This window comes from Choloepus didactylus, chromosome 9, assembly GCF_015220235.1.
Source record: "Choloepus didactylus isolate mChoDid1 chromosome 9, mChoDid1.pri, whole genome shotgun sequence".
Taxonomy (NCBI): Eukaryota; Metazoa; Chordata; class Mammalia; order Pilosa; family Megalonychidae; genus Choloepus; species Choloepus didactylus.
The window spans coordinates 1749580-1772237 of NC_051315.1; the positions used below are offsets into that span (position 1 = coordinate 1749580).

Below are 22658 nucleotides of genomic sequence, written 5' to 3' on the forward strand. Positions count from 1 at the left end.
AGGAGAAGAGGGGGAAAGAGGCACAGGTGAAGGGGGAAAGAAAGCTGAAGTGATTATATAGTTTCTCTAAAGTAAGTCAAAGACACAAAATGGAACTTTTAAAAGCTAGAGGTTCTTTAAGGTGCAAACCTAGCATGCTTCCAACTTCTTCCTGCTTGAAAAACATCAAAGTGAGAAATATTCTCTTCCCAGAAATCTGTCTCATCAGAAATTCAGTCTTTTTACCCATATGCGCATCTCCTTGAAAACAGCAGGGCTTGTGGGGAGTGTGACCCTCATTCTCTGGGAATTAAGATGCGGCAGTCCTGTCCCCCACCTCCCCAGTGGCCTCCCTGCTACTCTCTAGCATGGAGATTCTGGCTGGAAGTTGCTGCTGCACTTTCCAGAGAAGTGACCAGCTGGCAGGCTTAGGGCTGGAGCTGGCCAAGCCGGACTTGTGCGATCCGTCCTTCAAGTGAAGAGGGCAGTGCCAAAGAATGAAAGAGACCACACCCCTCATGGCCAGCTGCATGACCTTCGGGGAGTCCTGTGCCTCTTGGAATCTCAGTTTCTTCATCTGTGAAATGGGGAGAATGATCCTATGTACTTTCAAGGTTATAGTCAAAGCTCCGAAGGACTAAGGCTGGGCAAGTTATCTGTGAGCCAAGAGCACCCACAGAAAGGTCCCAGAGCAGAGTTGAGTTTAGAGGATCCAGAATCTATCTGAAGGGACTCATCTGAACTGGCCGTGAGGAGGGTCACCTGCCCAGGGGACTTGTGTAGAGGGGGGTCTAGGGAGGAGATGAGTCTCCCCATTTCTCAGAAAGGAGATGTGTCCCCTTGTTTCTCAAGGCAAATTTGTTGAGCTTTATAAATTAAACACTTCCCTCCAGGCCCTCTGTTGTGTGCCAGGGCTACTGAGATGGGTAATGCCAGCTGCTGACAATTGAACACTTGCTCTACACGTTTAGCTCCTTTATTCCTCTGATGATCCTCCATGGTGGGTGTTATTCCCATTTTAAGGACAGGGAATCTGGGAGTCAGGAAGGTCAGGTTCAGGGGCTTCTCGGCCATGAAGTGGCATCTGTGGGTTCCCAAGCCTTAACTCATGACCGCCATGCGATGCTGGTTCAGTGGAAGAATGGGGCACACCATTGGCTTTGAGGACCTGTGGAATGGGAAGAAAGACACATGAAGATGAATTCCTACAAGGCCTCAAGTGTGAGTCTCTGAATGTGGAATTGGGGTCCAGGGTCTGATCTGCTCAGCCATCCATCTGTGGGACAGCCCCCCGGGGCAGGGGACATTTGATCCTTGGAGGATAAGTAGAAAGTCTCCATGGACAAGGTGGGGAGGAAGATGCAAGGAGCAAGTGGGAAAAAGCATGGCATTTTTGGGAGGAGGCAGGGGATCTGAAGTGGTGGGAAGTCAGGGTTCAGGAACGGCGGGTGCTGGGGAAGCAGGCCAATGATGCGCATTGGAGGCTCTCGCCTGTCTGCTCCTGCTGGGACCTGCCTGATGACCCCACATCAGTGTCTCTGCAGCTGCAAACCAGAATGTTCAAGAGTGCTTTGACATTCTGCATGGCGGAGATGCTGGACAAGAAAGCTGACCCCCAGAGCATACTGCAGGCCAGGCACTGTGCTAAGCACTTTGCACATATTAATTCTCCCAACAACCATAGGAAGGAGGTGCTATGATCAGCCTCTTTCACAGAAAAGGAGATGGAGGCACAGACAGGTTAGTAAACTTGCCCAAAGTCACACAGCTGAAAGGTTGAGGAGCCGGGATTCAAACCCAGGCAGTGTGGGTTCAGGCTGGATTCCACCCTGTAGGCTCTCCTGCCTCTGACAAGTGGATATCCTGAAAGCTCTTCACCCTGAGCATGTCCAAAATGCAACTCCCCTCTGTGCCCCAACTTCATCTGCCTCTGTGATCCCTCACCCAGTGAGGGTCCCATTGTCCGTGAGTCTGTCAGTCCAGAACTGGAGAGTTGGTCCATCTGTTGGTCCAATCTCGTAAGTAGCTGTCACATTCTTTCTCTACTCCACGCTCTTTGCTCCTCAGTCTTCATCACCTACTGGATGGAATGTTGCAGTAGACATGTGATGACTTGGAGCTATGTCCCCCCAGTTCATGTTCTTACTCTTGATCCATTCCTGTGGGTGTGAACCCATTGTAAACAGCACCTTTTGATAAGGCTACTTCAGCCAAGATGTGACCCAATTGAATCAGGTTGGGTCTTCATCCTATCACTGGAGTTCTATAGAGAAGGCCATGGAGAGAGAAGCCACAGGGAGTGACTGGAAGCTGGAAGTGAACAGAACCCAGAGGAGAAAAGAGAAGACACCGCCATATGCATCGCCATGTGATGGAAAAGCCAAGGAACCCTGGGAATGGCGGCCAGAAGATACTGACCCTGGGGGGAAAAAAGCTTTCTAGCCTCTGAATCCATGAGCCAATAAATTCCTGTCATTAAGCCAACCCTTTATATAATATTTGTTTTAGCAGCTAGAAAAAGAAAACAAGCCACAATTCTAGGACTCTTTCCATTGGAAGTACAATAAATCAACACCTCATAGCTTAAGCAACTAACGTGAGCCTGCTGCCTCATGAAGCTGGATGGACATGGGTGGGCAGAACTTCAGGAACAGCTGAGTCCAGTGGTTCTCTCTCCAGACCTGAGCTCTGCTCTCCCTACCTTTGGCCCCATCTCTGCAACCACAGAGTGGAGTGCAGCTACTGCAGGCTCAGCTTCACAGCAGTCCAGCTCAGAACCCCCAGTGGGGAATGAGCGTCTCTCGTCCTACGCTTGAGTGCTAATTCCAAGGAAGGGTCTAATGAACCTTGCTCGGGCCTCTGGCCTGTCTAGGTGGTTGGGTTATCACGATTGGCCAAGCTGGACCATCTACTCAGGGTTGGTAGAGGTTGCACCTTAAAGACCACATGAATGGGGAAAAGAGCAGTTACCCCAAGGAAAAGTGGGTCCTGTTAGCAGAAGAAGGGGGAGTGGATGCTGGGGAGGCCAAACAACACATTTCTCCCCTTTTCACTTGGGAAAGCCCTAGATGCTTTCCTTGGTTCTCTGTGTCCATCTGCCTCTTCCATAGCACTGAATTTATGTGTTGTACATATTGTCTGTCTGTTTCTTCTAGACCATGAGCTCCCTGAGTGCAGGAATCATGGCTGCCCTCTCTGAATCCCCAGGACCATAGTTCAGTAAATGTTTGTTATATTAAGATGAACTTTGTCTTATGGGGAAACTCAAATTTTTTCTAAGGAGGGATTAGCATGATTTGATTTCTCTTACAATAATGAGGGGGTGAATTGGAAGGGCTCCAAATGGAGGCAGACAAATCTGGAGGGCATAGGAGATGATGAATCATGATGGGTAAAAATGACCTTGAATTACAATTACACCAAAAATCTCAATTTGTCAGCCCAGCAGAACGTCCAATGACAAAACTCAGCTGAGGGCTCAGGCCACCATCGACCAGAAAACTATTACATGTGTCTCTACATGTCTGGGCCTTGCTCAGCACCCACCCCCTCCTCCTGCCTCCTTCTTTCCCTCACCCCACCCATACGAAAGCAATCATCCCTTGGTGTTCAGCTCCCTGAGAAGGAGGTGGTTGGATTATGTAAGATCGGAAGGCACTCCTAGTGTGAGAGGGGACAAGTGGGTAGTCTCAGCAAATCCAACAGAGGAAAAGGAATGCTTTTTTTCTAAGCAATGTAATATAGGGACATGGTAATAGATTGAATTGTACAGTAGATACTAGATAATAGAAAGCAACAGCCACCTGCCCTTTTTCCCCAAGCCCAGCCCCACGGCCCAAGGCAACCTCTTTCTATTATTTCTGTTTTTACTTCTTCTCCTACATTTATTTCTTCTTTAATCATCTTTGAACAATAACTTTTGCTCCCCAAGATTTATCTTACTACACTAACCTTCACCCGCTTCTGCCAAAGTTGGAAAGCTAAGTCACTAGTTGCAGTTCTTCTGACATATTTGTAACTTGAAAGAAAAAGACAACACAATACTTCTCTTCCTTTTGAATCCACTTTATGCAGTGGCAACTCGCCTCTATGTTAGAGGAGGATGTTAGCATCCTCACCCTGCCCTCCTCCCTCCCTTCCTTCTGCCTTGTTTACCCTCTATCAGATATAGTTTTGCCTCTACATTTTACATAGTTTAAGACAGTTATCTGATACACAGTCACAACCAGATCCTCATGTTTTCAGTCCATAGGCTGATTCTAAAATTAAACAATAATAAACCACATTTAAGTTATTATGATGATTATGTCAATATTTTCATTCTCAGGCCAGATAGTGGGTTAGCATTACATTGACTTCTCTCTAGGTCCAATGTCACTCAAATAGGAGTGTTATAAGGATCAAGTGCAAATATCTTCTGCTTTAAACCAGTATCACTTAGTGTTTTGGGTTTGCTTTAATTTTGGACTGTTGTTTTTATTAGACAAGGTTTTCTTTTTCTTTGAGTTGCTAATTCCTTGTGGGATTTTTTTTTTTTTTTTTTTTTTTTTTTGCTGTTGTGGGTTGTTGGTGTTGACAGAATCATATGTCTATATCATAACCTCACATTTTCCCATCCTCTCTCTATGTTGTCCATATTTTCTCAGACATCTCCTTGCTGAAGCACTTGAATTTGGCATGGCTACGCTTGAGGTCTTCTACACAATTTTCATACAAGAATTTCCACTCTGGATTGGATCTACTGTTTAATGGATCCCATTTTTTCTCTTCCTTGGTTTTTTTTCCTCTTTGCTTTACTGGAGTACACTACATCCTCACATAACTTCCTAGAAAAGAGTGCATGGAAGATAAGCTTTCTGGGATTTGATGTTAGAAAATACATTTATTTTTACCTGCATACTGGATTGATGGCCTGGCTGGGCAAAAAAAAAAAAAAAAACACAGAGGTCTGCTTCCAGTTTATCATTCATTTATAGCTTATCTGGTTTTTGTTTGTGTTTTTCCTCTCTGGAATCTTTGAAGTTGGTATCTGTAGCCTCATAGCTCTGAAAGTTGACCAGGGTGTGTCTACGTATGACTTTTCTTTTCATGTTTTGGGCTTGACTCCCTATGGATTCCTGGATATAAAGACTCATGGCTGGTTTTCAGCTTTGGGGAAATGTCTTCTATTATTCTGATTTAATAATGTCAATTGTTTTTTCTTTCTTTCCACTAATTGGATATTGAAACATCTGGCTTGGTGCACAGTGTTCTCTATGCACCATGTTTTAATTTCCCGGCTGCTAAAACAGATCCCATATGATACGTTGGCTTAAACAATGGGGATTTATTGGCTCATGGTTTTGAGGCTAGGAGATGCGCAAAATCAAGGAGTCAGCAAGGCATTGCTTTCTCCAGAAGTGTGTGGAGTTCAGCATCCTTGGGCCTCGGCTTTTTGGTCATATGGCAACATGCATGCCAGTGTCTTCTCCTTTCTCTTCTGGGTTCTGTTGGGCTCCAGCATCTGCCTGCTTCCCTTGGCTCTTCTCTTCACCTGACTTTCATTCTGCTTATAAAGGGCTCCAGTAATCTGGATTAAAATCCATCCAGCTTCAGTTGGGCCACACCTTAACAGAAGTAACATCTTCAAAGGTCCAATTTAAAAGTGGGTTCACATCCATGGAAACAGCAGTTGGGACAAGAACACACCTTTTGTGGGGGACATGATTCTATCCCAAGCACTCCCTCTCAGATTTTTATCTTCTTTGCCATAAGAGTCTATATTCTGGGAAATTTTATTATTTCTCCAGGCCTTTATCTCCCCCTTCCTTTTATTTTGTGATTATACTTTTAATATTTAAGAACTATTTCTTATCTGAATATTTCTTTTTCATATTATCTTGCACATTTTTTTGTGGATGTAATATCTTCTCATACCTCTCTTTCTACTGATTGAAGATTTTTCTTCTTTTTTTTCTTCCTTGTTTTTTACATTCTCTTCTCTTTCTGAATCATCTCTGTTTCTGCCAAGGTTCAATTTTATCTTTCAGTTTGCTTTCTGCTGTTGCTCATTGGCTTAACTTTTCATTTCATGGCCCAGGCTTTCTATTCATGTTGACCATTTTTCTTGCATGTGTAAGGAATTCCATGCCTGGACACAGAATTCCATCATCATTCATTCTTTACAGAAATATTACTTGAGGCTTATGCAGGGCACCGAGGATACAGCAATGAACAAAACAGACAAAGTCCAGGCACCACGAAGCATATGTTCTAGTAGAGAATGCAGAGAGAAAACAGTAAGTACATGACACAATGCCAGGAAGTGATAAATAAATGCTATGAAGAAAAATATTGCTTGGTATCAAATGGAGACCAGACAACAAGTATGTTGGCTAATTCCCGATTTTGCACTCCAAGTCCTTCTGGATTCTTGAGAGTGATGGAGCTCTTTGCCCCCAATCCCCATCCCAAACCCGGGATGTGGGAGCTATGACCCATAGTATTCTTTGAAATTTGTTCTTCAGCTACTGAATAAGTTATAATTTGAAAGTTATCACCTTTTTGCACATGTTATATTTCACAATAAGAGGAAATAACTGAAACTATGGAACTGTAACCCATAGCATTCTTTGGAATTTACTAACTACTTGTTAAATTGCACTTGGAAAATTATCAGTTCTATGTACGTATGTTATATTCCACAATAAAAAATAGGATTTAAAGAAAATCTCTCCTGGTTGGGAGCGTTCAGAGACTGGACAAGTGGTACCCTAGCCTTGAGGTGAGCAGAGAGGACTGAAAAGGGGAGGGGTACGGCAGCACCCCCTAGATCAGCACTGCACTCTTGTTCTTAGAGAACCAGACAGGTGAAGGAGCAGAGGTGAGGGCTGGCACCAGGGCAGGCTGAGTCCCAAGGCTTGCCGGCTACTGACTCATCCTGGATTCCTTGTCCAAGTGGAGGCTTGGGGCCAGAATTGAATTTACTCAAAGCAAGTAAGGGAAAGGGATGTGTTTCCACCACAATTCAGACAAATAGATTCATATCTGCAGCACATGCTATTTACACATGCTTCTTGGAAAGAAGTGGAAAGTATTGCCAGACCCAGTTAAGGAATACAATATGTGCTCTCGCCTTCCCTTTCCACAGACCCCAGTCAGGAAAACTGATCAAGCTTGCCATGGAGGAGGCAAAACCCAGAAGTTTCTTCCTTGGGTTGGCTGAGGGCTGGTACCTGCCCAGCAACGATGTAGAACCCTTGCAGGTGAGACGTCCAGGTGGTGGGGTATTGACAACCTGGTCAGTCTCCCTGGGAAGACCCCAGACCACCTTCTTCACTCAGAGGCAGAGGCAGAGGGAGCTTGTGTCAGGATCTGGAACCATCCGTGCCCTCCATCAGGGGCAGGGGCAGTCAGCCAGCCTCTCTCCAGGGCATGGAGCTCCCAGGGTGCCCTGGTGAGGTCCCCAAATCCTAGCAGCATATCTGCAGCCCCCAGCTCTTGGACAGGAGGGCAAGTAATGGTCTCTAAGCTGAATTTCTGATGGTCTTAGAGCCCCATGGAATGACCCAATCGTTTGCAAAGACCAAGCCTCGACTTGATGGGTCATTTCTCAAAATGCTCAAATCCTAAACAGGGTTAAGAGCCAACTTCAAACAATACTTGAACCTCTGTTTTAAAATATTTCAAGAGACTTTATGTTGCTGCAGTATTTAGACCCAATTTCTGCGTGGACTGTATCCCCCTGGAGAAGTTGCCCCACCATACTTTTCTCGGGCCCCAAAGCAGGGAGGAATGTTCTTTGAGAATTCAGACTGTAGGTGGTCTCCCAGAATGTTCTGTTGCATTCTCCCCAGCATTCATAAGAGTGGCTAAACAATAGGAAAGTCCTCAGAGCCCACTACGAACCTTCTCTAAAGAAATGCTATCTGCCATCCACATCTCCAGGAAAGAGCACTCCATCTCACAGGCCAAGTTCAAAAAGATCAATGTGTCTAAATTTTGTCATAAGCATTCCAGGTAGAAATAATTAGTCTTTCTTCAAATATGCACTATGCCCTATTCCCTGTGAAGCAATTTTAGTATGTTACCACTTTGGATCCATTACTCAGTCATTAAAAATAATTGTAAGCTGCAATGTCCAATAGAATAATGAAGAGTTCCCAGGCAGGGCCCTTCAATTTCCTTTAAGTTCCTGAAATCCCAGTTCTCATTTTCCCCTGTTTATGGATTCTAAAAGCATGTCCTGTCTTCTATCAAGTTTCAGATGATGCTGGGTTAAAGAGTCACCTTTTAAAAGGAGCAAGTGCTTGGTGGAGACCTGACTGTGAGATCAGGTTTACCAATTTTTTAAAAGTGCAGGACATGCATTGTTTTTTAACAGTGAGCATCCCCAGCCCTCTCCCCAAAGACTTGAGATTCTCCCCTAAAGGAGCCCTGAATGTGTGAGAAATTCAGAAGTTGTGCTCCTTTGATGTTTCCAAGCCCTATATAGGACAGTGCAGAAAGTTAAATGCAAGGAAATGTTATGCTCCTAAAGCTATGCTACTAGCAAGAAAGATTGTTGGTCTGTTTGGGAAACTGGATTTGGGTGATCCCTAAGTGAGGTTTTGGAGCGGCAATTTGCACCCCCACTGTTCATGAGCTCTGCCCACCCTAAGCACAATGGAAGGCAATCTTTACTGCCTCATGGGCTCAGAGCTGCCTTGCCCCAGACTCTGGGAAATTCCTGTCTCTTTAGACCTATAGCCCCTGAAACTTGGGACTAAAAGGGCTGTGCTCCCAGCAGTGCTGAGTAGGGGAGAACTGCACACACATTCTGAAAATGCATCTTTACTGACTCATCCCAAGGCCTCGTTAACCTTCTCTGAAGTCCTAAGATGCCTGCTAGCTCAGCTGCTTGGATGCCCAGACTTCCAACTTCTCACCTGCCTTCTTCTCTACAGTGGGATTTGGGAGACACATTCAGGCCCATAGAGTTCCTCTTTGGACCTTCATTTTGTTAAATTCTTTCCATTTCTCTGGGTTGGTCAAGTTAATTTTGACTCTTGATTCTGTCCACCAAGATATTCCATCCAGCTTCCTGCCACTCAAGGTCTCCACACGAGAGTTTTCTACACCTCCATCCTAGTCATTGATGCAAATGCTGAGCTGAAGAGGGCCTGGCACATGCTTCCTGCTTGCCAGTATGGACCTTATTCTACAGTTGATGAACATCTCAAGTGTCTGTACAGCAGCTCGTGTTTCTTCCCCCTGTCTGCAGGAAATATGAAAGACCCAGCCACACGTTTTCCTATGGACCAACTGCATACATCCCCTTCTTTCCTTAGGACCTGATTTATAATTCCTTCATGATTGCCATGGTCTTCCTCTGTACAATTCAAGTTTTCAAGTCCCTTTTAATGAATGGGACCTAGAAGCGAGTTTGGACTAGAATGCAGGACTTTGCACTCCTCATCACCCCAGGGGACTCTCCCCATTCTAGACCATTTGCCTGTCATCCTTGAACCTCTCAACTGTTTGGTGGTGTGTTCATGTCCAACATGGGAAACATGTGTGGCTCTCTGCATTCTGTTTTCCAGTCCTGTTGGTGTTTCGGTGTGTTGGAGGTTTCCCCAGGTTTTAATGCCAGTTCTCCAAGCATTCTTCTGCAGAAACATGTAAGGAGAAGAGCATGGATGAAGCTAGAGGCCTCTTGCATTCAGGACATAGGGAGCCAGTTTTCAACCCCATCCTTCTACCCCTCCACAAAAACGCATGTGGCTCTGTTACACCAGAACTGACAGTGTAGACTGGGAAATGAAGAGCCCATTTCGTTCCCTCTTGGAGAAATGAGTTTCCATTGAAAACAATCTGATTACTTGTGTATGTTCCCACTTCCGGTGTCCTTCATTACAGGTGGCTCCAGGCCAGGTTAGGGCTAACCCAGGAAATTCACAGGAATCACTTCCTAACTCTGGAAATGATGACCTTTCTTTCTATTTTTTTTTCATAGAGGAGTGTTCTGGTTTGCTAATGCTGTCATTAAGCAAAACACCAGAAATGAATTGGCTTTTATGAAGGGGATTTATTTGGTTATAAATTTACAGTTCCAAGGCCATAGTGTCCAAACTAAGACATCAAGAGGATACCTTCACTGAAGGAAGGTCAATGCCGTCCAGAACAACTCTGTTTGCTGGGAAGGCACGTGGCTGGCACCTGCTGATCCTATGCTCCTAGGTTGTGTTTCAAAATGGCTTTCTCCAAAATGTCTCTGGGTCTCTCTTAGCTTCTTCAGTTCCTGTGCATCTAAGCATCTGGGTTCCTCTATTACCTTCTCTGGAGCAAACTCTGGGCTAGCAGATCAAATGTCTCCAAGCTTCTCTGTCAGCTCCCAAGCATGTCCTCAAAAGTCTCAGCTGTTCTGTGCTCTTTTTGTCTGTGAGCTCTCTTACAGGACTCCAGTCATTTAATTTAGACCAACCCTGAATGGTCAAGGTAACACCCCCATGGGAATAATCTAATCAACAGGTCCCACCCACAGTTGATTGAGTCACATCTCCATGGAAACACTCAATCAAAGTTTCAACCCAACAAGATTTGGTTAAAATATCAGGCTCTTTTTGGGGGACATAATATATCCAAACCAGCATAGGGTGTAACTACCAATGGCTCATCAGATGAGTTATTTATCAAATTAAAATTCCATAGCACTTACTTAGATTTCTTTTTAAGTTCTAAATGGAGGCACCCTATAGACCTTGTTTGGTGAAGAAGAAAATGAGGGGAGGGGGAGGAGTTTTTGTTAAATGGAGTTAATTAGACTTCAGAGTCGAGGGGCCAGGTGACCTGCTGCCTCTGCACTTGGGAGAAACTGTTGACAAATGGACGTTGGGACCTGAACATCTGTGTGGAACAGCAAGCAAGAAAAGGAGACATGTAGACAATACCCCAAATTTCATGGGGTTTTTGTGATGCAACAGCCATGCACACCAGTCAAATGAAGAGCCCTCCATGTGCTTGGAGTGTGCTACCATATTTAATTGGCCCATGTGTATTTTAAAATAAGCAGGCAAAATACTGTCTCAGTTCTCTATTACTGCATAGCAAATCACCTGATTTGCTTGAGTCAACCATAATCCTTTAGTTATCAGCCCTCGTGGTTGTGGGACTGAGTAGGCTCATCGGGTTCACTCCTGGCTCAGTGTGTCTCATGGTTGCAGTTGGTGTCAATCGAGCCCCCTCCCTCCCACATCCGGCTGGGGCTGTCACCTGGAACAGCCCTGTAGGATCTCCGTGGGGTTGCTGGGCTTTCTAATCAAAGAGCACCGTGCAGGCTTTTATGACCTGGTCTAGGAATCACATAGTGCCTCTTCACCAAGGCTGGACCCATCCAAGGAGAAAGGGATGGGAGTCCAGCTCCTGATGGGAAGAGTTTTGAAGGATGTGCCGACATGGTTTGAAAACATCATGGGAATACTGGTTACTCTCATGTCCCAGATGAGATGCTGAGACCTTGAGAGGCTGAGTGGAGCAGGGAAAGGTGCACTAATGGGAAGCAGAGGGAGAAATGAAAAAGCCCGGCCAGCCTCCAGAACCTGGGCTCTGAACCATCATCGACACTGCTTCTCTGTGAGCCTCCATTCTAGTGGGGCAGGTGAGCTATAGATCTCGAGAACTGGAATTCAAGATAGGAATGGATAAGTGCCTAAAAGGAATTGGTGGGCTATGCTCAAAGCAAGAAAGGAATGGGCATGTCCTGCCAAGGGAGGACAGGAAAATCTTCCTATGGCAGGTGGATTGGAGCAGGGAGGATGTGCAGAGAAGCTCCGGGGGAGGGGAAGGGGGAGGATAGGCATCCCAGGCCAAGACATGCCTGAGGAGCAGATACGCTGAGCAGGAAAGCACAGAGCAGCCCTTAGTTATACAGCTGGCATGCTTAAGGGGACTCACAGGGACAAATGCAGGAGAGGCAGGTGGGTACTTGGTTCCTGAGCAGGTGGAGGCCGGGAGGCAGGCTTTGGCTTTGATGTAAAGCCTCACCCTTCCCAGCAACCGACTAGCAGCATCTTTGAGCATCTCCCGGGAACTTGTTACTTATGGAGCCAGGAACAACAGGATGGGACCCAGCACCTGTGTTTTCACAAGACCTCCAGTTGATTCTGATGCAGGCTGGGGTTGGAGAAAACCTCTGCTCCCTGGTATTCAGGGGCTCTTGAGCGTGCTGTGATCAGAGCTGCACCTAAAGCTGGCTGAAGGGAGGGAACAGATGCTGGTTTCTAGGGGAGAGGGAAAGCAGAGCTGAAGCAGCGCAGGGGGAGAGGATCAGAACCCTTGGGGGAGGTACTGGAACCCCAGGGCTGAGCCCTCCGTCACACACCCCTATAGAGCTCAAGCCACATACTCGGCCCTTGAAAATTTCCCTGAATATCTGAACCACATGGCCCAGAAATCCAGGTATAAATGGAGGATCCAGGGCTTGGGTTACAGATGCGGTTTCCTGTTTCGCAATCAAGCCACTCTGCGGTTTGCCTCAGGGGAAGGCATTGCCTCGTCCAGTGTTTTCTCAGCCCTCTATGCTTCATTGCAAAGCCTGCTGGATCGACCTGAAGCCCACTGATTTTTCTAAACCTTCTTTGCAGAACGGATTTAGTTTTATCAACCACATATGGTTGTAGAGTAAATGTGATAATTCCTGGCACACTCAATGTATGTCAGTTGTTCTAGAACCATCAATTTTACTATCGACATCAATCATTCACTCATTCATTCATTCATTATAGACGTGCGGTGCAGCTGCTCTGTGTGAGACGTTGAGGACATGGTGGTGAATTAGGTGATCACGGTCCTGTCCTCGGGTCCCTCCAGCCTTCTTTGTCAGTTCACCTGAGATGGACAGGGACATGGCTTTTACAGCCTAAAGAATTGGGTCTGAGCTCTAAGTTTGGTAAAGTGCTGATTTCATAATCTTGGAAAAATCCCATCTCTAGGCCAGTTTCCTCATCTGCAAATGGGAAGAAAACACTTGCCTTCCTTCACAGGATTGGGTTAGGTTAAAATGAGGTAAAGGAAGGGAAGAAATTTTCTGGAAAGTAAAGGCTCTGCCTCTGCAAAGAGCTGTGGCTGCAGCAAACTTCTCCTTTCCTTCCTTGCACTTCTTCTCCCCCGGCTCCCCCTACCCCAGGCTCTTGGCCACATTTGCTCCTGCAGCCTCTCTCTTTCCTATCTCTAGGCCCAAATCCCCATTGCCCCCACATTCCAGACCTCATTTTCCCTCGTTCTGGGCTGTTCTCCCAATTCACTGAAAGCCAATTAAGTAAATAATCAATTTGCCAAATGTCTAATTCAGTGACCACAGAAAATACACAGATTTGTCAGCAACTTGTTTCTTTCAACTCTTTATGGAGTTTGGGGCTGTTCTTACTGGATGTGATGATTTTTATCAACTTACCGATATCTTAAGGAATGTTCCATTTGGATGCCCGAGGGATGCTGGAGGGAACTGGGGCATAGAGAAATGCTCTGATGGGCAAAGTCAAAAGAGGGGAGTCAGCACGTGACCTAGCCCAGACTCAGAGAGGGGGCACGGAGGGGTGGCAGGAAAGTGGGAGGCCCAGAATCACATTTCCCTGACTCCCACAGACCCCTTAGGTCCTGCCAAACTATCCAACAGTTGGACATCCTCACCTGGGCTGGTGTTGATGTTGTCACAAACATTGGGACTGGCGGTTTGATGTGCTGAGCCCTCGAGCATGGGACTTGCCCTTATGAAGCTCATTACCACAGAGGAGAGTCTAAACTTAAATGTAATGGTGCCTAAGAGTCTCCCCCTGAGTACCTCTTTGTTGCTCAGATGTGGCCCTCTCTCTCTCTAACTGAGCCATCTCGACAGGTGAACTCGCTGCCCTCCCCCCTACGTGGGACCCGACTCCCAGGGGTGTAAATCTCCCTGGCAACGTGGAGTATGACTCCCGGGGATGAATGTGGACCCGGCATCATGGGACTGAGAGTATCTTCTTGACCAAAAGGGGGATGCAAAATGAAATGAAATAGTTTCAGTGGCTGAGAGATTCCAAATGGAGTCGAGAGGTCACTCTGGTGGACATTCTTATGCACTATATAGATAACACCTCTTAGGCTTTAATGTATTGGAATAGCTAGAAGTAAATACCTGAAACTACCAAACTCCAACCCAGCAGTCTGGACTCCTGAAGACAATTGTATAATAATGTAGATTACAAGGGGTGACAGTGTGATTGTGAAGACCTTGTGGATCACACCCCCTTTATCTAGTGTATGGATGAGTAGAAAAATGGGGTTAAAAACTAAAGGACATATGGGGTGGGATGGGGGGATGATTTAGGTGTTCTTTTTTCACTTTTATTTTTCATTCTTGTTCTGGTTCTTTCTGATGTAAGGAAAATGTTCAGAGATAGATTGTGGTGATGAACGCATAACCATGTTATCATACTGTGGACAGTGGATTGTATACCATGGATGACTGTATGGTGTGTGAATGTATTTCAATAAAACTGAATTTAATTAAAAAAAAAAACTATCCAACAGAAAAAGCTGCTGGATACTTTAATGACGTTTAAAGATGGTTTGGGTAATCTGCAGACTGGTGATTGAACAAATTAGCCATTCAGTGTGGATTGATTCAATTTACCAGTATGCGGTCAACCAGCCTTGAGGGGCTCCCCACTTGGGAAATGGAGAGGATACAAACCACGCCTGGGTCTACCACCCCTTCCTGAAGATGCAAGGAAGCAAAAGAAGGAACTGTCAATTCATGGGGGAACATTTTGCTTTGTGCATCTCATTGACACTTAGTCCATCTGACCTTGTCCTACAGGAAACTTTCAATACTCAGAGACCAATCAAGAAATCAGTCCAGAGAGGACCGATGACCCTGCATTTTGGAGGACCTATTTCTCTTTTGTTTATAGCCATTTTAAAGACCAAGATAAAAGATTTTACAGTCTTTCACAACAGATTTCTTTTTGGGGGGCAGGGGTTGAGGGGCTATATTTAAAGAGACATTGGACATAAAAACTGGGATCATTTTTAGTTGCCCTGTGTGGATGGGGATATTGAGGCAGGTCTAGAGAGAACACACAGTCTGCCCGAGGTGATACAGAGGATTAGGATCTGAGCTGGGGTTAGAATTTGTGCATTTGTATTTTTTGACAATTGAGAGTCAGTTCACAGCAGCCTCAACGTCTGGGTGGACAGTGTCCTGGCAATGGATTTCTTTGCTCCTTTTGGCTGTAGGAGTTGGATTGGGAGCCACCTCAGCCCCAAGGGTACTGGGCAGGCCCCCACCTGGTGTCAGACTCAGAACATGGGGGAGATTCAATTTGCCACGACACAGATCAGATGGCAGAGTGGGGATTCACATGCCTTTTGGCCCTCGAGCCCACCCATAGCTACTAATATGACTATGAATGTTTATGTTGAGCACGAGATTGGAATGGAAGTGGAAAACCTCAAAAACAAGTGTTTAGAAGCACACAAGCACGCGAGACTGCATTTCCCCAGCTCATCAGGCACCCGGCGCTGTGAGCAGGTGATGTGTGTACCAGGCTCACACAAAGGGGCCCAGCCTCCCTCCATCCCCCACTTCCCATCTCCCTCCCACCTCTCCGTGCCCTGTTTTCTCCAAACTTCTTCACCTCACGGATGCTGTGGTCAGGGCAGTGGGATTTAACAGGGAATTGTCTCCAACCGTGTCCTGTGAGTCACGGACATCTCAGCTAATAAAAACTGCAACCAACCCCTGCAAAAAACCTCTCAGGCAAACCTCTTTTCCCCTCAAAAGCCCGAATGATCCTTCTCATGGCCTAATCAGGAATGCCGGATGGTTGTGATTAAGCTCGTTTGCCAGATAATCCAAGAGGCTCAGCCTTCCCTGCCTCGCCGCCAGCTGCCAGCATGTTGGGGTACAGGGAGCGTGTCTCTAACCCCCGAAGGGCCTTGGGGTGCACAGTCAATGCAGGTGGGTGCTGAGCCCTAGAGACCACCCACGGCTGGGGGGACCCTGCACCATCAGCTCAGGACAGCTCAGGAAGGGCGTTTTGTTCCTGAGGCATGCCTCCTCTGTCCCCATTTTACCTTCTTCCTGAAGGAATGTGCTTAAAGCCCTCCAAATCCTGGTTGGTTCCAGTTCTGTTTTGGGGCTTGGGAACAGCAGCTGCATGCCCAGGAGGGCACTCCCTCTGCATGCCCTTAGGAGACCTTGCCTCTCGGAGGCTTTCCTTGTCTCTGGATGAGAGGGCTGGGAAGGTGCCAGGCAAAGGGACAGAGTGGGTTAGCTCCTCCACCTTGTGCCCAGAAACTTGGCCAGGGTCCTCGGTGTGTGTGTGTGTGTGTGTGTGGAGGGGGTAGAGTGAGGGGTGACCTGCAGAATCTATGCACCCCATTGCCTCCATTTGGGCTTTCAGAGAAACAGGGATGGGACAGGCTGCACCAGTAGTGTGGGTTGCTGCAAAGGGGACAGAGCAAAGCCCCCTGCAAAAGAATGCACAAAGGGACAGTGCCCAGAGAGGGCAAAGAGGCAGCACAGCATGTGGAAGCGACTGGGGGTGCAGGGTGTCACCTCACACCCCGGAAATGCAGCAGCTGCTGGTGCTGTGGGCTCCAACAGGGTTTGAGAGTAATTATCTCATTTATAGCTGAGCAAGTTAGAAGAAAGCACACCCAGACTCTCTTCTTTGACCTCCTTGCCTACACCACATGCAGCACCTGAGCTATCAATTTTGGCTCTAAGGACACCTGGATTGAACAGCTGGGGCCAGAGAACAGCATCCAGGCTCAAAAAAAGAATTCACATCCTGCTCAGCCTTTCTGTAGGAGACACCAGAGAGAGACAGAGAGAGAGAGGGAGAGAGAGAGGGTGGGGGGAGAGCTTCAGAGAATGCTTCATTCTCTTAATTTACAGGGCATCAAAGAGGCAGAGACTTAGAGAGGTTATGTGAATGGTTCCCAGCTACCCACATATGCAGGGGCTGCCTGTGGGATCTGGAACCCTGCCAGCTGGCCAGGGCACATCGCAGGGCCCCGTAGCGTGAGGGCCCCACCCCGTGGGGTGAGGGCAGGCAGCTTACCTGGAAAAGGCGGCTGGTGTGTGGAGCCGATGGGACCCCGGCCCCTGAGATCACCCCTGCACTGCAACATGGCATCATCTTTCTCTCCAGCCCAGGCTCTGTGGTTTGCCTGCACCGTTCAGGACAGAAAGAAACAAGATCATTCCTTTCTGAAGGGCATCAGGTTTTTGTTTTAGTTTTTGGTCTTTTTTCTACCCCCTCCCTTTCACTTTCTCATTCACTCTGTTTCTTCCCTTAAATACCCAACAAACAGCTGTGAAATGTTATTGCTTTATTCTTCCTTTTTAACAAGACGGTTTGTGTTTGACTATAAAACCAACATGCCTTCAGCTGTAGGAAATCTGGATAAGTAGAAAAAGGTGAAATTGAAAATCGAAGTTCTCTAAGTGTCTGTAAGGTGGACAACCACATGTCAACACACAAGGATATTTTCTTCCAGTCTTATATTGGCACATCTTTACACAGAATTCACAGATGTGGGATCACAGTTTTTGCATACATATATATATGCACACTTTTATTTATGTGTAGTTACCTTTTCACTTATCAGTTCATCAGAAGCACTTCTACGTTATCCGAGTTTCTTAGAGTTTTAGAGCCTGCGTAGTCTTCTGCTATATGAATGATTCATAATTTGTCAACCCATCCCATCTTATGATCACTGATGCTGGGAGCAGCACTGCACACAAACCATCCTGTGTTGTTGGGCTGTTTCTTTAGGGTCATTCCTAGAAAGTGATGGAGTGGGTCAGAGGGCACAGGTGGTTAGTTCCAAGGACCCTGGCATACACTGCTCTCCAGGTTGTCTGAAGGGCGGCTCTCATCTTTGTGTCTGTGACTTGCTGATCACTCTGCCACTTGAGAACAATTTGAGAATGCCAAGCTCTGTGAGCACTAAACTCTGTGTCTGTAGATCATTTACAAATACAAAATAAATAAAAGAAGGTGGAATGAAGACATGGAGTGATGGAGAGGAAAGGGCCAAAGTGCAGCTGTCCAAAGCTTTGCTCAAGGACAGTAAACACTTGTCCCAGTCAGATCTTTCCTGAGGCACAGACAAGTAAGTGGGTACTCCTGGAGGAGCACCCCGTGGTTACTTTGCAATTTCCTGAGTAAGCACCACAGTCATTTGTTGTGTAAGGTGGTATAATGTGCCTGTTTCCTGGTAGTCTGGGAAGATTATTTGATAAGCACTGATATTTCACTCAGTCCCCGCAGTGCTGCTCCTTTGCAATGGAATTTCCACTGGTTTGTGCTGTCAACAGCTGAAAGGGCCAATTTCTTCGAGTAACATTCTCACATCTCCAAAATGGACCCTGACTTGTCTTTCAGACCTGATTTTCCACTAATCCTCTTTCACAGGTCTTAGACTCCAGCAAAGAGAGAAGTTTCTCTGTGATCTGATATCCCCCAAGCGTCTCCGTCTCAACTTTGGCTCAGACAAATCCCTGCCTCTGGACTGCAGCTTCCTCTCAAAGCTCTGCTTGTCTCTGGTAGAAATCTCACTGATTTCTCCAAACTTGAGGTTTACTCCACAGTCTGGTGTCAAAAGAGTGTCATTTGTGGCCTGTCCATGTCAAGAATCAGTAGATCGGATGGACGTCAGAACCACACAAAACTAACCCCCCACCAGGTAGAAGGGTAAAGGCAATGCCAGAATAACTGCTGGGTGGCGTCTAGAGAAAGAGGAAGCACAGGGGTGGAGAGTTTTATGCGGTCTCATACTGGGGGACAAGGGGGATGTTTTCATCAGACTAACCCTGGCTTCCAGGCCCCTGGCTGAAGTGGGGTGCACAGAAGTGTTCTCTCAGAGCTAACAAAGATGCTCCTTGGCACAGATGAGAGGTGAGATGTACCTTGGGTTCAATCTGTCTGCTGGCTTTGGATCGCTCCTCTTGAGCTGTGCTCAATCTGGAACAATCCCAAATGGAAACAGTGGCACTGACCTGGAGCTGGTCCCTCTTCCCTCAGGCTTTCCCACGAACAATGTCTGGAGTCCCAAATTCGGGAGCACACTGCCCAGTTGATCCAATTTTTCTGCCTCAGGCAGGAGGAGCCCTGTGACCTGGATCTGTGCAGGAAGAGGTCCTAAAAGCCCATGTAAGGTCAGAGAGGTTGTTTGGATGATGCAACTGAGGGGCAAGTCCAGAGGAAAGATCCCAGGTGTGATGCTCGGAGCAGAACCTGGGACAGGAGGAGAGAGCAGAGGTTTAAAGCAGGTGCAGTGATGGAGGTCCACGTGGAGGAGGAGACGGCACTGGGGGGCTCCCAAAGGTAATGGGGAGACTGGAACCCACTCTTTTCATTCCTTCATTTATTTTGGGGATGTGTTTCAAGTCAAGTTCTAAGAACAATAAAATAAGCAAACATATCCTACCACCCAGGATAAAGAATTGTTTTCTATATCCTTCTAATTTTAAAGAACAAACATTCCCAAAATAACTCAAATCTTTTAATCACCCACCTCAATGTCATTCCTCCCCTCCCTCCCCTGTGTCAACTACTGTTATAAACATGATTTATGTCTTTCCAGTAGTTGCTTTTGTAATTTCACAAGCAAACATACCATAACCATTATATGTCACTGGTTTCTATCTCTGTGAGTTTTTAATTTAAATCAATGATAGTACTCCATATGGTTTGTTCTTCATCTTTTTGTTTGTTTGTTTGTTTTTGCCCCAGCACTATTTTTGAGATCTATCTCTATTGACACATATAGATGTAGTTTATTTCATTTAACTTCCATGTACAGATTTTATCATATGAATGAAACACAGCTTTTCAAGTGGTTGTACCAACTTATACTCTTTCTAGAAGTGAAGTAAGTGATAATTTGTTCCACATTCTTTCCAACTGGGCCAAGTTTTTGATTTCAGCTATTCTGTGTATATAGTGATTTTGCACTGTGGTTTTTTTTTGCTTTTCCCTGGTGACAAATGCTGTTGATAATTTTTTTATGCCTATTCAACCTTTGGGTATTCTCTTTTGTGAAGTCTTTGTTCAATTTTTATTTGTTTTGTATAAATTTTTCCTCATTAATTTGTAGGAATTATTCATAGGAATTATATTCTAGATATGAGCCCTTTTTATGTTATGTTTTATTTTTTGAGTTATGTATTGCAACTACTTTCTCCCACCTGTGACTTGCTTTTTCATTTTCTTAATTGTATATTTCAATCAGCAGGCAATTTTAATTTAATGAGCTCCTACTTATCCATCTTTTATTTTGTGATTAGCACTTTTTATGTACCACTTAAGAAATGTTTACATCTCCAAAATTGTGTGACATTCAACTATATTATTTTCTAGAGACTTGAGCTTTTTTACTATTTACATATAGACATATAATTCCCCAAGGAACCTATTTTTTGTATGTATGATATGAAGTAGGGGTCAAGTTTCATTTTCTCCCATAAGGACTTCCAGTTGATCCATAAATATCATAAATCATTTAACTTTGGTTGTGTCAAAACCACACTGTTTTAATTATTATAGCTTTATAATAAGCCTTTCACCCACTATAGTGCATTACCTCACTATCTTCTTCCTTTTCAGAATTCCTTAAGTTAGTCATTTCATTTTACTCTCACACCAGGAAGGGGGGCAGAGAGTGAGAAAGGAGTTCTTGAGTAGTTGGAAGCAAAGTCTGGAAGAATTCCATAAATATCATAAATCAAGTACCCACGTGTGGCTTGTCTATCTTTTGGACCTCTACTTTTTTCCATTTTTCTATTTGTATATTCTTTTCTTAATATCATAAACACAGTGTGCCAGTTTGAATGTGTTATGTCCCCCAGAAAAAGCCACATCCTTTGATGTAATCTTGTGTGGGCCAACGTATCAGTGTTAATTAGATTGTAATTCTTTGAGTGTTTCCATGGAGATGCGCCCCACCCAACTGTGGTTGATGACTTTGGTTGGACAATTTCCATGGAGGTGTTGGCCTGCCCATTCAGGGTGGGTCTAAATTAATCACTGGACCCATATGCATGAACTGACAGAAGAAACTCCATGCAGCTGAGAGTGGCATTTTGAAGAGGAGCTACAGCCAAGAGGGACACTTTGAAGAGTGCACAAAGCTGAGAGAGTAGCTGCAGATGAGAGACAGTTTGAAGATGGCTGTTGAAAGCAGACTCTTGCTCTGGAGAAGCTAAGAGAAGACAAACACCCCAAGAGCAACTAAGAGTGACATTTTTGAGGAACTGCAGCCTAAAGAGGAACATCCTAGGAGAAAGCCATTTTGAAACCAGAACTTTGGAGCAGACGCCAACTATATGCCTTCCCAGCTAACAAAGGTTTTTCGGATGCCATTGGCCATCCTCCAGTGAAGGTACCCGATTGTTGATGCATTACCTTGGACATTTTATGGCCTTAAGACTGTAACTGTGTAACCAAATAAACCCCCTTTATAAAAGCCAATCCATTTCTGGTGTTTTGCATTCTGGCAGCATTAGCAAACTAAATCACACAGTTTTCTCAGTAGGTGCTTTATAAGACTTCAAAATTCATCAGAATAATCCCTTCCATTTTTATGTTGGCTACTCTTCACACTTATAATTTTCATATATAAGTATGTGAATTTCCACAAAAAACCACTTGGTTTTTTATTGAGATTGTGTTGTATATATAGGTCAATTTAAAAAAGAATTAAAATCCTTACCATATTGAGTCTTCTAATCCATGAACATTGTATACCTCTCCATTTATTTGGGTTTTTTTAAATAAATTTATCCCATAATATTTTAGAGTTTTCTGTGTGGAGGTCTTATATCTCTCATTAGATTTATTCCTAGTTATGTTGAATATAAATTGATGCTATTCTTGATGTTATCTTTTTACATTTAATTTTCTAACTTTGTTATTTGGTCTGTACAGGAATACAGTGTTTGTTTTAAACTTACCTATTTACTTTTTGTTGTGTCAACAGCATGTTGTTTTATTTATTATAGCTTTACAATATGCCTTTCACCTCACTGTCTTCTTCCTCCTCAGAATTCCCTAAGCAAGTCATTTCATTTCACCCTTCCCCCAGGAGGGGCCAGGTGATGAGAGAGGAGAAAATTCTGGAGGGATTCCATGAAGTAGAGAGCTGCTGTTCATGGGCAGACATGTTGCTGCTCAGGATCCCAAGCTCTTCAGATCTCTCCCTCAGCCTCTTGTCCCAGGCAAAATAAGGCCATGGATCTCCCAGGTCTAGCAAGAGGAAATGCTACCATCTCCTTGAGTGATCTGAACATGGGAGGGACCTCCCACCCCTCTTCATCCAGGTCATAGCCTTCCCGGTGCAGCAGGTGCCAGAGCTCCCTGGTGCCTCTCTGCGTGTCCTGAGCTCCTTTCACTTTACTACCACTAGTGATAGCTGCAATTTAACACCATTAAGTTGTTACCTAATTTAATCCTCTCAATAACCCATGAGTTATGCATTCCTATTTCTACAGAGAAGAAAACAGGTTAACAAAACTTAAATGACTTTCCCCAAAACTCACTAGATGGTGGTGGAGATGAAGATCTATCTCAGGTCAGTCTGATTCCAGATCTCATTGCCCCCTGGCTGATAACCTTTCTCAGCTAAGGAAGAACCTTGGAGCTCTGATTCCATTGTCTTGGGTGTCCAGG

The 22658-nt window shown here is 45.3% G+C and overlaps 1 long non-coding RNA gene across 1 annotated transcript; it reads right to left on the reverse strand.

Moving 5' to 3' along the window:
- Positions 1-1013: 1013 nt before the first annotated feature.
- LOC119544051 lies at positions 1014-19095 on the reverse strand. The gene is made up of 3 exons (XR_005218739.1): positions 18989-19095; positions 17043-17151; positions 1014-1147 (listed from the first exon to the last, which is right to left on the reverse strand). It is a non-coding gene; the product is annotated as an uncharacterized LOC119544051 (long non-coding RNA).
- Between the last annotated feature and the right edge of the window lie 3563 nt (positions 19096-22658).